The sequence below is a fragment of the Protopterus annectens genome, chromosome 6.part1, assembly GCF_019279795.1.
Source record: "Protopterus annectens isolate FY-2018-M chromosome 6.part1, PAN1.0, whole genome shotgun sequence".
In the NCBI taxonomy this organism is placed as follows: Eukaryota; Metazoa; Chordata; order Ceratodontiformes; family Protopteridae; genus Protopterus; species Protopterus annectens.
In genome coordinates, this window is record NC_056738.1 from 189,328,945 (window position 1) to 189,341,456 (window position 12,512).

At 45.1% G+C, this 12,512-nt stretch overlaps 1 protein-coding gene across 2 annotated transcripts in view; it reads right to left on the minus strand.

The window, feature by feature from the left end:
* Nucleotides 1–12,512, minus strand: part of UBXN1 (UBX domain protein 1) — a 554,889-nt gene that overhangs the window by 526,292 nt on the left and 16,085 nt on the right. The window lies entirely within an intron of this gene.

Below are 12,512 nucleotides of genomic sequence, written 5' to 3' on the forward strand. Positions count from 1 at the left end.
AACAATAAAAGAAATACATGTAAATTCTAGCCATTAACTCTGGCCTCAAAACAACAGACAAAATGGCTCCCTCTAGACATCTCGGCTCCGAGTTTTAGATCAAAGAACTTCACAATGCATGACTTTTATCAGCTTTCTTACAGCAAAGTGCACTGTTACAGTTTTTTTTTTCAGTTCGACATTCGACATCCAATACAGTTTTTTCACATTTAAGAAAACAACTCTGGGGCTTACACTAATATTTACAAATGACAGAATTATCTGCAAAATTCTATCTAGCTAGGCTGGCAGCCTTCGCCCATCTTCACACATACCCCTCCCCAAAGAATTCAAGCTAGTTTTTCAAGTGACCCTTGAGCAACTTTACTTGAGAGGGTTAGGTCTGAATGTACCTTACCCCAGTCCCTGTCTTGACAGCACATCTGCATTGGCATTGCTAGTCCCATTATGGTGCTGCACTGACATAACATAAGCCTGCAACTGTAGGCTCCATCTTAGCAACTTGGCATTTTGCTGGCTGGCTCTGTGTAACCAGTGAATTTTCTTCCATACATATACGGCTGAAGTTTCTGCAGCTGGACATTCCTTTTCTACAGCTGCATAGCATTCCTCCCTGGGTTGGAGCCTACGACAAAGATAAACCACTGGGAACTCTTCTCCCTCTGAAAAAATCTAGCTAAGTACAGCCCCCACACCATGGTTTGAAGCATCCACCTGCACAACAAATTATTTGCTGTAATCTGGACTGGCTAACACAGGAAGTCTTACCAAAGCTTCCTTAAGCTCCTAGAATGCCTGCTCACAAGCGGAGTTCCACACTACCTTATCTGGCCTTTTCTTCCTTGTCAGGTCTGTAAGGGGAGCAGTTATGGTACTAAAACTAGGGACGAACTTTCTGTAGTACCCTGCTGTCCCCAAGAATGCATTCACCTGCTTTTTGGTAACAAGTGCAGGCCAAGCCTGAATGGCTTCCACTTTGGCAGGTTCTGGCCTGATCTGATCACTCTATGTCCCAGGTAGGAGACCTCTGTCATACCCACCTGACATTTGCTTGGCTTAATGGTCAACCCTGTCCTCTGTAGTCTGACCAGCACCTCCTCAACATGTTGAAGATGCTCTTGCCAGGAATGGCTGTATATGGCAATATCATCTAAATAAGCAAGGGTAAACCCTCTTGCTAGGATATGATCTACCAGCCTCTGGAAAGTCGCTGGGGCATTTTTCATCCCAAAGGGCATCTATGTGAACTCATACAAGCCAAAAGGAGTCACAAAGGCGGACTTCTCTCAAGCACTGGGAGTAATGGGCACCTGCCAGTAACCCTTGGTAAGATCAATGGTTGTAAGGTACTTAGCTCCACCCAGCTGCTCTAGGGCCTCATCTGTGCTAGGCATGGGGTAAGCATCTGACTCTGTGTGACTATTTAATTTCCTGTAGTCCACACAGAACATGGTGCTGCCATCCTTCACTGGCACCAGCACCACTGGGGAGGCCCAGGGACTGCTGAACATTTCAATTACCCCTAGTTCCAACATTTCCTGTATCTCCTCCCTCAGAGTCTGTTTGACTCTCTCAAGCACCCTATAAGGGGCCTGCCTAATAGACCTTTGGGGTTCTGTATCCACCTGGTGCTGCACCAGGTAGGTGCACCCTGGTTTCCCAGTGAACATGTCCCCAAACTCCTGTAACACTTCTCGGATTTCTTGAACCTGGGCAGGAGATAGCTGCTTGGACATTGCTACCCCTTCCACTGAGGTGTCAGTCCGAACCTCACTGAGATGATCAGTCACCAGATCTCCCTCAGACTCCTCCTGCAATCCACTGTAAATGCTCAGCACAAGGGCCTCCCTATCATGGTAAGGTTTCATCATGTTAACATGGTACAATTTGTGCCCCTGCCTCCTGTCTAGCAGTTCTACCACGTAGTTAACATCACTTACCTTTCTTACCACCTTGTAGGGTCCCTCCCAAGCTAATTGCAGCTTGTTGTGTCCGACAGGAATGAGAACCATTACCTGCTGCCCTACAGTGTACTCTCTAGCGTGAGCATTCCTATCATACCAGTCCTTTTTCTGCTTCTGGGCTTCTGCCAGGTTTCCTGGGTCTAGCCGAGTTCCCCTGAGCCTTGTCCTGAGGTTTTGGACATATGCCACAACAGACTCCTTGTGAGTCACACTCACTTTCCAACTCATCTCAAATTAAATCTAGAGGTCCCCCTCACCCTATGCCCATACAGCAACTCAAAGGGTGAAAAACCTGTGGATTCCTGGAAAACCTCTCTGTAAGCAAACAGAGGAGGCAAATATTTGCCCACTCCCTCAAACTGGTCTGCAAATGCCCGTAGTATGGACTTGATTGTAGAGTTTAACTTCTCAACAAGACCATTAGTCTGGGGATGGTAGGGGGTGGTCTTCAGGTGCTTCACCCCACAGTACTTCCACAGACAAGCTAGCAGGTCCGACATGAAATTGGCACCTCTTCTTCTTCTTCTTTTGGCATTTAGTGGGGTTAGGGGTCGCCACAGCGGATCTGTCCGCTCATGATTGGCAATGGAGTTTTACGGTGTCGAGTTGCCAGCCCGACACCCAACCTTCCACAGAAGGCACGCACACACTCACACCTAGGGCCAATTTAGAGTGGCCAATCCACCTACTGCATGTCTTTGGGATGTGGGAGGAAACCGGAGCACCCAGAGGAAACCCACACGAATGAAACTGGCACCTCTGTCAGTCAGTATTTCTTTTTGGAAACCTACCCTGCTGAAAATCTCTAACAAAGCATTTGCCACCTTTTCTGCCTCAATGGAGGACAGAGCCACTGCCTCCAGGTACCGTGTAATATAATCCACTACCACTAGGATATACTTTTTCCCTGTGGAACTTGGGATACTCAGAGGCCCCACAATATCCATAGCTACCCTCTGACATGGCTCCTCAATCACAGACAAAGGCATCAAAGGAGCTCTTACCTGATCACCTGCCTTGCCTGCCTTTTGGCACTGCTCACAGGTCCTGCAGTACCGTTGCATCTCTGGAAATTCCAGGTCAGTAGGAGTGCTGCATAATACATCTCTTTGTATGTTTTATGCCCCTATGACCTGCAAAGGGAATATCATGGGCTATGGCTACCTGCCTCAGGCCTTGCAATGTAGGGTCTGAGAGCGGAGCCTGCCTCAACTGTCCCTTTGTAACCCTTCCCAGCTCCCCTTCCACAAGTAGTATGGCATCTTCTGACAGTGGTGCCTCATTGTCAGCCTCGGTACTACTACTCACCTCTATCTTTGCAGTCACTCTGTCCAAGGGAACATCAGTACCCACAAGCAGCTGTGGCTCACATTCAGTCTCACTGCTACAGAGTAGCTCCCTCCCTGAAGTAACCACCTCCCCGTCCTGGCTGCAAGGCTATCAGACCCACATGCTCGTCTCCTAGCCTGATGGCATGTAACTGCATTAGCACATGGTACTACCTCATCCAAATCCTTCCCTAAAATAGGACATCTGCAGGATGTAGTTTGATACTCCTGTTGTCTCAAGACAACTTACTATTGCATTTTGTCTTCCCCACTTACTGGCTCCCTCATCGTTTGTTCCCTACCTTGCCTCTGTGGACATCTGTATGACATATGGCTATACTGGTCGAATTCAAAACATTTAACCCTAGGTCATGGACGTATACCTGGACTAGTGGCTTCCCCTGCTACTGGCAGATTCTGTTGGGGCCGTCTGTGCTGCCCACCATGGGTTCCTTTAGACCCATGAGCAGTACTGGGGGTCCCTTTCCTGTGCAGGGATGCCCTGCTTGCTAGGTATAGGTCTCCTTTCTTTCCCAACTCATCTGAAGTAGCACATCGTCTATCAGCTAACCAGATCCTCATGTCCTCAAAGTGCTAAGGGCTTGTTCCCTCACCAAAAAGGTCTGCCAGCCCTTCAAAAGTGGTGACCAGACATCCACTCACCCATCTATGAAAATAACTGCTCAGTTCAGCAACATATTCACACACACTTTCATCTGCCTTGCTTCTATGCTCACGAAACTTTTTCCTACAAGTTTCAGGAGTTCGCTTAAAAAATTCTAACAAACAGTTCTTAACAGTAGTACAATCAAAATATTCACAGTCAGCAAGTTTAAACAACAAAGTGACGGCTATACCATGGAGTAAGGGGGTCAGGAACCGTACCCAGAGACTTTGGTCAACATCATACTGTTTACATACCCTCTCAAGCATATGAATGAAACTACCAAAATTATCCTCCTCTTTAAATTGCGGAAGAAATTTACTGACCTGTTGTGCTTCTGGGGTCCAGTTACTCCCTTCCCCATTACCTCCACGACTCTGGCGAAGAGTTATTTCCTTTTCATGCTGCCTCTCCTTTACTACAGCTTCCATTTCCAAACACCTGGCCTCCAACTCAAGTCTCTTTAGCTCCATCTCCTCTGCACAAAGATTGAGCTGTCCAGTCCCTGAGTGTTGTACATCTCCACGGCCAGTCTGATCGTCCTCCTGGATGCTGTTTCCTGATGCAGCTGTGACCAAAGCTGCAATCATGTCTGCCTTAGTCAGGTTTCCTTGCACCAGTCCTTTAGCCTGGCACATCTCAGCCAACTGGCTCCTTTGTCAGCTTACCATACTCCTCTGCTGACATGCTGCCTGCTCTCCCTGACTAACTAAGCTAACAAAAGAAATAAAACAATTGTGATCTGAACTCTGAGTACTCACTGCATGGCTGATTTAGAGTACAAAACACCTTCAGTGATCACTGTACACAAGCTAGAGGAATCCACATTACCCACACCACTACAAGCCAATTAGTATTTGCCAACCAATTAATATGTGGTGTGAATATCCCACCACTGCCAAACAAATTAATATGTGACGCCTGTGCACTGGCCCAGAAATCAAGGAGCCTCAATCCTCACCAGTGGGGGGCATTCATATAGGGAAAGGATAATAAATACACACACAATACAGTACAATTTCCCTTAAGAGCACACAGAGATCACAGTCAGTATGGGACTGGTTTATCCCTTTCTCTCTAGGTCCCCAATAAAACTCCACACTGGCACAGCTATAAGGTCCAGATAGCCTAGCGGGCAAGCTAAAACCTCCAGCACCCTCTCTGTCCAACCAGTGCTTTGCATTCCTGCCAAAGTAGCTGACACACACACTTTTGAGATAAGAGCTATATACAACCACACAGACACTCCTGGGGAAGGTTGGCATAGGTTCTCCAGCTCTACTCCTTTTACCCAGACTATACGGTAGTACCACTTGCCACCACCCACTAATATTTATCAGCTACTAAAAGGCCCTTCTGAAAGGGTGTCCAATTATACTGTGCAATATTATTATCCAAATGGTAAGTGCAACTGAACAGTCGAGGCTTACTGGAGTGGCTTGGCCAGTATCACTATATACATGCAATGTACTCTAGAGCTTAAATTATCTCTACACAAAACAGCCACAGCTGAAAGGTTTAAAAATATTTAATAATAAATAATAAAAACACAAGACAATACTTTTTACTGTACAGTGCTAATCAAGAGTTCAGAGATCACAGAGAAATATTTATAATACAGTAGAAAAGTTTGAACATCAATACAGAAAAAAACTAATCTAATCATCCTACTTCCTAACTATATCTAAAAGAAAACACAGACCTAAACTAAACTTAAATATAGAGCAAGACAGTGCTGGGGAGTTGGATGTTCTCAAGACAAATGCTCAAATGCCCTCATTCTCTCTCTCCTTAAATTGATAATACAGTACCGCTGATTCAGTTCAGATTACATAATTTCTTTCTGGTTCCCTATTAACAGAAACTCAGAGGTTAATAGCCCTTTTGATCTTGCAGCTGGTCAGAAAGCCAGAGCAATAAAAGAAATTATACATGTAAATTCTAGCCATTAACTCTGGCCTCAAAACAATAGGCAGAATGCCTTCCTCTAGACATCTCGGCTCTGAGTTTTAGATCAAAGAATTTCACAATGCTTAACTTATCAGCTTTCTTACAGCAGAGTGCACTGTTGTTGCATTTCTTTTTCAGTTCAACATCCAATACAGTCTTTTCACATTTAAGAGAACAAGCCTGTGTCTTACCTTAATATTTACAAAATGACAGAATTATCTACAAAATTCTTATCTAGCTAGGCTGGCAGCCTTCACCTATCTTCACAGCCTATCTGGAGCTAGGATCTGCAATATCATCCACACACTCAAATCAATCAAGTCACTCCACCACAAGTAGCAATATGATTCCCTCTTAGGCCATGTGGGTGTAAATTACCCAGGACATATCTCTCAGGATTTTCTGGAGAGAGACATTATAGATCTCTCTGAATGTGTGTCACAGACAAGTGTGTGCCTTGCACCGAATAGCATTCTACCTTCACCAAATATGATGCTACAGCATGAACAGAAAGATTCCAAAAGGCTACTAGCGGAATCACAAAGATGCTGGAGACGTGAATAAATTCCACACTTTTAATGAAGGTTTAGCGCTTTCATCTAGTACAACTAGACTTCATCAGAAGTCTAGTTGTACTAGATGAAAGCGCTAAACCTTCATTAAAAGTGTGGAATTTATTCACGTCTCCAGCGTCTTTGTGATTCCGCTAGTAGCCTTTTGGATTCATTTCGTTTTGGTTGTAGTGGCTACTTGGACTTTTTTTCTATGAACAGAAAGATTGCTTTTAATAATATGGATTACTTTCTGGTGTCATTCCAGGGGAATCCACCACCTATCAGAATGGAAGGACATGGTTAACAAACCATTTTTCTTTGCCAAGGATGATATGCACCTGTTGCCCCTAAACTTTTGCATACCGGCTAAAACTTTATCCATTCCCTTTACAGCCTTTTTTAGGCAAAGTCAAAATGACAAAACTACCAACATAACAAAAAATCAAAGCAGCCTTAAGGTGTTACTGCTCAATGCTAGAAGCCTAAATAAAGAAACTCCAGACCTACAAAAGCTCTCTTCACCCTGGAGGATGCAGACATCTGTGCTGTTAATGACACGATTTAAAGCTGCAGAAAATACTCTGGAAGTGGAAGGCTAAAGTGCTTTCCACACTTTTAGACCAAAAGCAGCACACACAGGAGCTAAAGGTGGCAGTGTCTCAATCTAGGTTAACAGCAAATACTGGTTAAACGGGATGCTGCCCTGGAGTTCATCCATGTCCAAGTCTCCATACACAAGGCTCTCTACCATATACTGGCCAACTACAGATCACCCGGTATGACTCACAAAGCTCACAACTCTTACCCAAGACCTGCAATAGGTGGTCAATATTCCAAATACTTTACTCATGGGAGACTATTCCTCTACAGACTGGAAAAAGTATACTCCCTCTAACTCACAGGCAGTTTCCCGGGCTTTATCAAGACAAACATCTTAGACCGGACAGTGCACTCTCCAACCAAAGGATCAAACATATTGTACTCACCAACGTGGGAGAGCATTGCACCCCTCCCAGTCATGTCTTCATTGGTGAAGTTGGACCACAAAGCTGTCCCTTCTAAATAAAATCAACCTAGAAAACCCAACTAAACCCGTAAATCTGCTCTTCAAATTTTCCCTTAGAATTAGCTAGTTTAATCAGCAGTAGCACTAAAATCTGTATAACTGTGACTAGCAATTTCTCTAAAAAGCACTAGGAAGCCTTAATTTGTTACAAGCACTCCCCTCTCCTTGGTAATGAGAAGAAAATAGTCGTAGGCACTAGACAGCCTACAATTGCAAGTACCTTGCCAAAAAGTAAGGGAAAACACCTCTTGCACTACACAAAGAAAGCACCTAACCAGGCATGTCCAAGGGTCAGCTTCCGGTGATTTCTCCTGTCCACCTGGTGAATCTGGGAATACTGGGGCAATGCAACAATTGCCTCATGTACACAGACAACCCCTCTCCTCCTACCACCAAACACTACAACCTGCGAGAGATGGAATTAGACAGCCAAACTGGAAGCAAAGCTCTCTCCAGCCAAGGTTGTGCTAGAGTCTCAAGAGGAGAAGGTCAACACCCACACAACACCTCAAACAACACATAGTCCTTCAAAACCCACACCACCAAAACCCACACACAGCAACACAAAACCCATATATGCAGAGGCTCTTACATTAACCTGCCCAAGCAACAAGGACCTCCGAAGCTGAAAAGCAAACACCAACCTCAAACACAACGACAGCGTCACATAGCACACAACACCTGTGTGCCACCCAATAGCAGCCCCTAAGACAAGACAACGTACTTAACACTTTAGTTACGGGTGACTATAGTCAGGCACACTGATGTCCCACTCACCCAACAAGGAGAAAATTACAGTTCGCTCCCTGTCAGGTGCCAGGATCCACCACATAACGCATGCACTCAAGTCACTCCACAACAGGTACAACTATGACTCTGTCATTGTCCATGCTGGAGTGAATGACTTGAGAAGTACCTCCCCTGACTACATGAAAAGAAACATGGAAGAGCTCTCGGATCATGTAGCCCAGGCAGGTATGACCCTAGCCCTGAGTAGCATCCTGCCATCGGCCAGAATGATGCCACAGTAAAAGGACAAAATGATTGACTTCAATAATTGACTTAAGCTTCTGGTGTCATTCAAAGGGGATCCAGTATCTGTCTGCCTGGGACGACATGATCGACAAACCACGATGCTTTGCAAGAGATAGTTTGCACCCGTCGCCCCTGGAATTCAGATTACTGGCTAAGGCTCTTGCCACCCCTATAGTGCCTTTTTAGGCAAGTTTCAAAGGACAAAACTAACATTGTAACAGGTACAAGCAAGCTGTGCAGTAAATGAAACCTGGTTCAAAGCACCAGAAAGTACCCCTGCAATACCAGGCTACAACTCATACCACACTTTTCAGCCACCAAACCAAGATTGAAACACTAAAGGTGGAGGAGTGTCCATACTCGCCAAGGATATTCACACCTCCAGGTTGGTTGTCCAACACAATGCATCTGAAATTCTCCAGGTGCAACTAACACTAGGTAAGACTGCAATACAAATTGCAGCTTTCTACAGATCCCCCACCATGTCCCAAGATTCTCACTACACCTTTCTAAACATACTGAAAAATATTAAGATACAACCAAACACCCTAATACTGGGTGATTTCAACTACCCTGCCATTAACTACGAAAACTAATCCTGTACCAACACCTTTGCTCAACAGTTCTTGGAATTCATAAATTCCAATGCCCTAAAGCAACTAATTCATAGTCCCACCAGGGGTACCAATATTCTAGACCTGGTCATTACCAACATGGGAGATCGATGCTCCACACCAGTGGTCACCCCCTTGTTGGTCAAATCAGACCATAAGCTAATCACCCTTGACATCCACATCCCACCCCCACCCCCTTTAAGGAAACCTCCATAAAACAACTTCTCCAAAGTCAACTTCATGCTTCTCAAATCAGAAGTAACAAACTTCATGTTGCCCACGCAAATGGGAACTGGAAGTTCAGCTGCTGAGTCCTACACTAAGGTGCTGTAGGAGCACATTCACTTGTGCATGGACAGAACCATCCCAAGTAGAACCAAGACCCTGTCCTCTAAAAAAAAAAAGGAAGCCAATCTGGCGGTCCTCTACCATAAACAAGCTGTACAACAGAAGAAACTGTTGCAAGAAAAGAGGAAGAACCCAGGATTCAAAAAACACACTCACCAGCCTCAGTAGAAAGCAGAGATCGCTCATAAAATCTTCCAAAGCTAGTTACAAAAACAAAACAAAAAAAAAAAAAAAAAAAAAATCGCCAAAGATTCCAAAGACAGCCACAAGGCATTCTATAGCTATGTCAAGAATCTAAATTGCAATACTCAGATTTGCTCTGAGCTGCAGTAGAATGGCACTAGATATACTGATCCCAAGGATATTGCCAACATCCTGGCAGATAGACTCAGTGCCAACTTCACCCCCAACCCTCACCCCTAAAGGGCCCATCTCAATACCGAAAGAATGCCAAATTTCAGAAATCACGGCCACTCGGGTAAAAACTGCACTTTCCAAAGCCAAGAATACAGCATCCATGGGACCAGATGACATCTCGGGCTGTGTACTGCATGAACTACAAAATGAACTGGCACCTCACCTATGTGTCATGTTTAATCATAGCCTCACCTCAGGCTTCGTGCCCACAGAGTGGCGCACAGCTACAGTCATCCCACTCCACAAGGGGGGATCCACTTTGTGTCCCGGGAACTACCGCCCCATCAGTCTGATGAGCCTGATCTGCAAAGCCATGGAACATTGGCAACCTTCAAACACAGGAACCCACCCAGTTTGGGTTTGTGAAGGGCCAATCATGCCTCCTGAACCTGACTGGACTGATTTCTCCAGATCTGTGGATGAGGGTAAGGTGGTTCACACAGCCTACTTGGACCTCGCCAAAGCTTTCGACAGTACCCCCCACACTGGAATCATAGATAAACTTACTAAGCTGGGCATTACTCCCTACATCACTCGATGGGTTGCAAACTGGCTTACTGACAGAACACACATTGTAAAAGTAGCAGACTCCAAATCCAGCTCTAGACAAGTGGTGTACTGCAGGGCTCTGTCCTGGGACCACTCGTTTGGCATCTACATCTCTAAAGTACAAGCCAACACTAAGGGACTCTGGCTTACAAAGTTCGCAGATGACTGTAAGCCTGGAGACATTACTGAATCCCCAAATTATGTGGCTATACTACAAAAGGGCCTTACCGAAACAGATGCCTGGTGCTAGAGCCATGGGCTCAAGCTAAATGCCAAAAAATGTACAGTTGTCCCCTGTGGGAAAAGCCACGTACCTGTGAACTACCACATAGGTGGCAGCATACTAAACACCAAAAGTGTGATAAAAGACCTACGGACACAGGTGGATAGTGGTCTCACCTTTGATAACCACAACAGTTAGAAAATCCTTCTACGTGGCACACCTCATCACTAAGGGCTTTTCCTTCCAGAAAAAAGGAGGAGGTCATTGTCCATCTGTACTCATCCCTCATTAGACCCATTATAGAATATAATGCCCCATTTGGTATGTACCTCACGGGACATCTGCAACAACTAGAAAGGCCACAGAAATACCTCACAAAAAGAATCACAAGCATATGACAGATGCCTTATGCTGACCGTCTAAAGAAACTCCAGCTATACTCCACCTCTGAGTAGGCGATATAAGACGATCGCTGTCTAACATACAAGGCCATGTCAAACCCAGAGTTGCTGGAGATGCTACACTTAATTCCTCCGAGCCATATGCTCCAGGGATCTTAACCTTGTCATCACGATGAATAGAACATGCTGGAGCGATAGGTTCCTGACCCACAGACTCCCCATACATGTCAGGCAGAGCGCCTTACAATGATCCTCTTCAAGAGGAACCTTGACGATTGGATGGAGATAGGAAATTCACCCCGGAGATCACATCAGCAGCCCTGCTAGACAGGGGTCCAGGAAAGTAAACATGTTTGGGAAGCAATAGCCAGGGAATCGTTATGGCTAGGCTTGTATAGGCCCTATGGCCGATAGTGTAGTTCCCAGCTGTTCATAGGAAGGTACTAGGCTAAGGCAAACTATATCCTATTAAGCTACATTTTGTCAAAATTCATGGCTCCCTCAAACCCCGAGAACACAACTACCTATGCAAAAATATTCACAGAAATCATGTACAAATATGCAGATGGCTACACTGATGCTGCCGTACCTACCAGAAGCAAGCACAGATCTAACGCCAAAACCAACCACAATGACGGAATCCTTATTTTATCAAGCTATATAAACAAAAAAGTCATGCTCAAAAATCAATAAGAGCTATGTTCAGACACAAAAGCTCTTGGATTCAACTAAACAAAAAAACTAAGGAGGTCTAATAAAGTCCAACAAGGCCAGTTACAAGTTTCCCAGGCTAAGGACAATCAGAAGGCCTTCTTCAGTTATGTCAGGAATCTCAAAGGTAATACTCATCAGTGTACAGAACTGGTGGTAAATGGCACAACCTCACTCACCAGGGTGGCATAGCAAATCTTCTAGCTGATAAATTTAGCTCCAACTTCACTCCCCACGTCCACCTGTGAAATTCCTTCTAGTATACCCCCCCAAACTATCAACAGGGAGTTGGTCCTGGAGGTGCTCGCTAAGGCCACAAACACTGCTTCAATGGGTTCCAACAATATCCCCAGTTGCTCTCTAAACAGCCTAAAACATGACCCAGCAGTACTTGAGGCACTCAACTAGAGCCTCAAAACTGAATACATGCCAGATGCCAGGTGAATGGGAGTCCGTATCAGTCATCATCCTTCATAAGGGTGAACCATCAACTGACCCCAGGAGCTACAAATCCAGTCTGACAAGTCCAATATGTAAAGCCATAGAAGGAATTAACATGGAAATGATCAAGGTCCTTGGCAACCTACAAACATTGGACCCGTCCCAGTTTGGCATTAAGAGACGGCCTTGCCTACTTAACCTGGCAGACTAATTCCATTGCTAATGGATAAGGGGAAAATGGTGCATA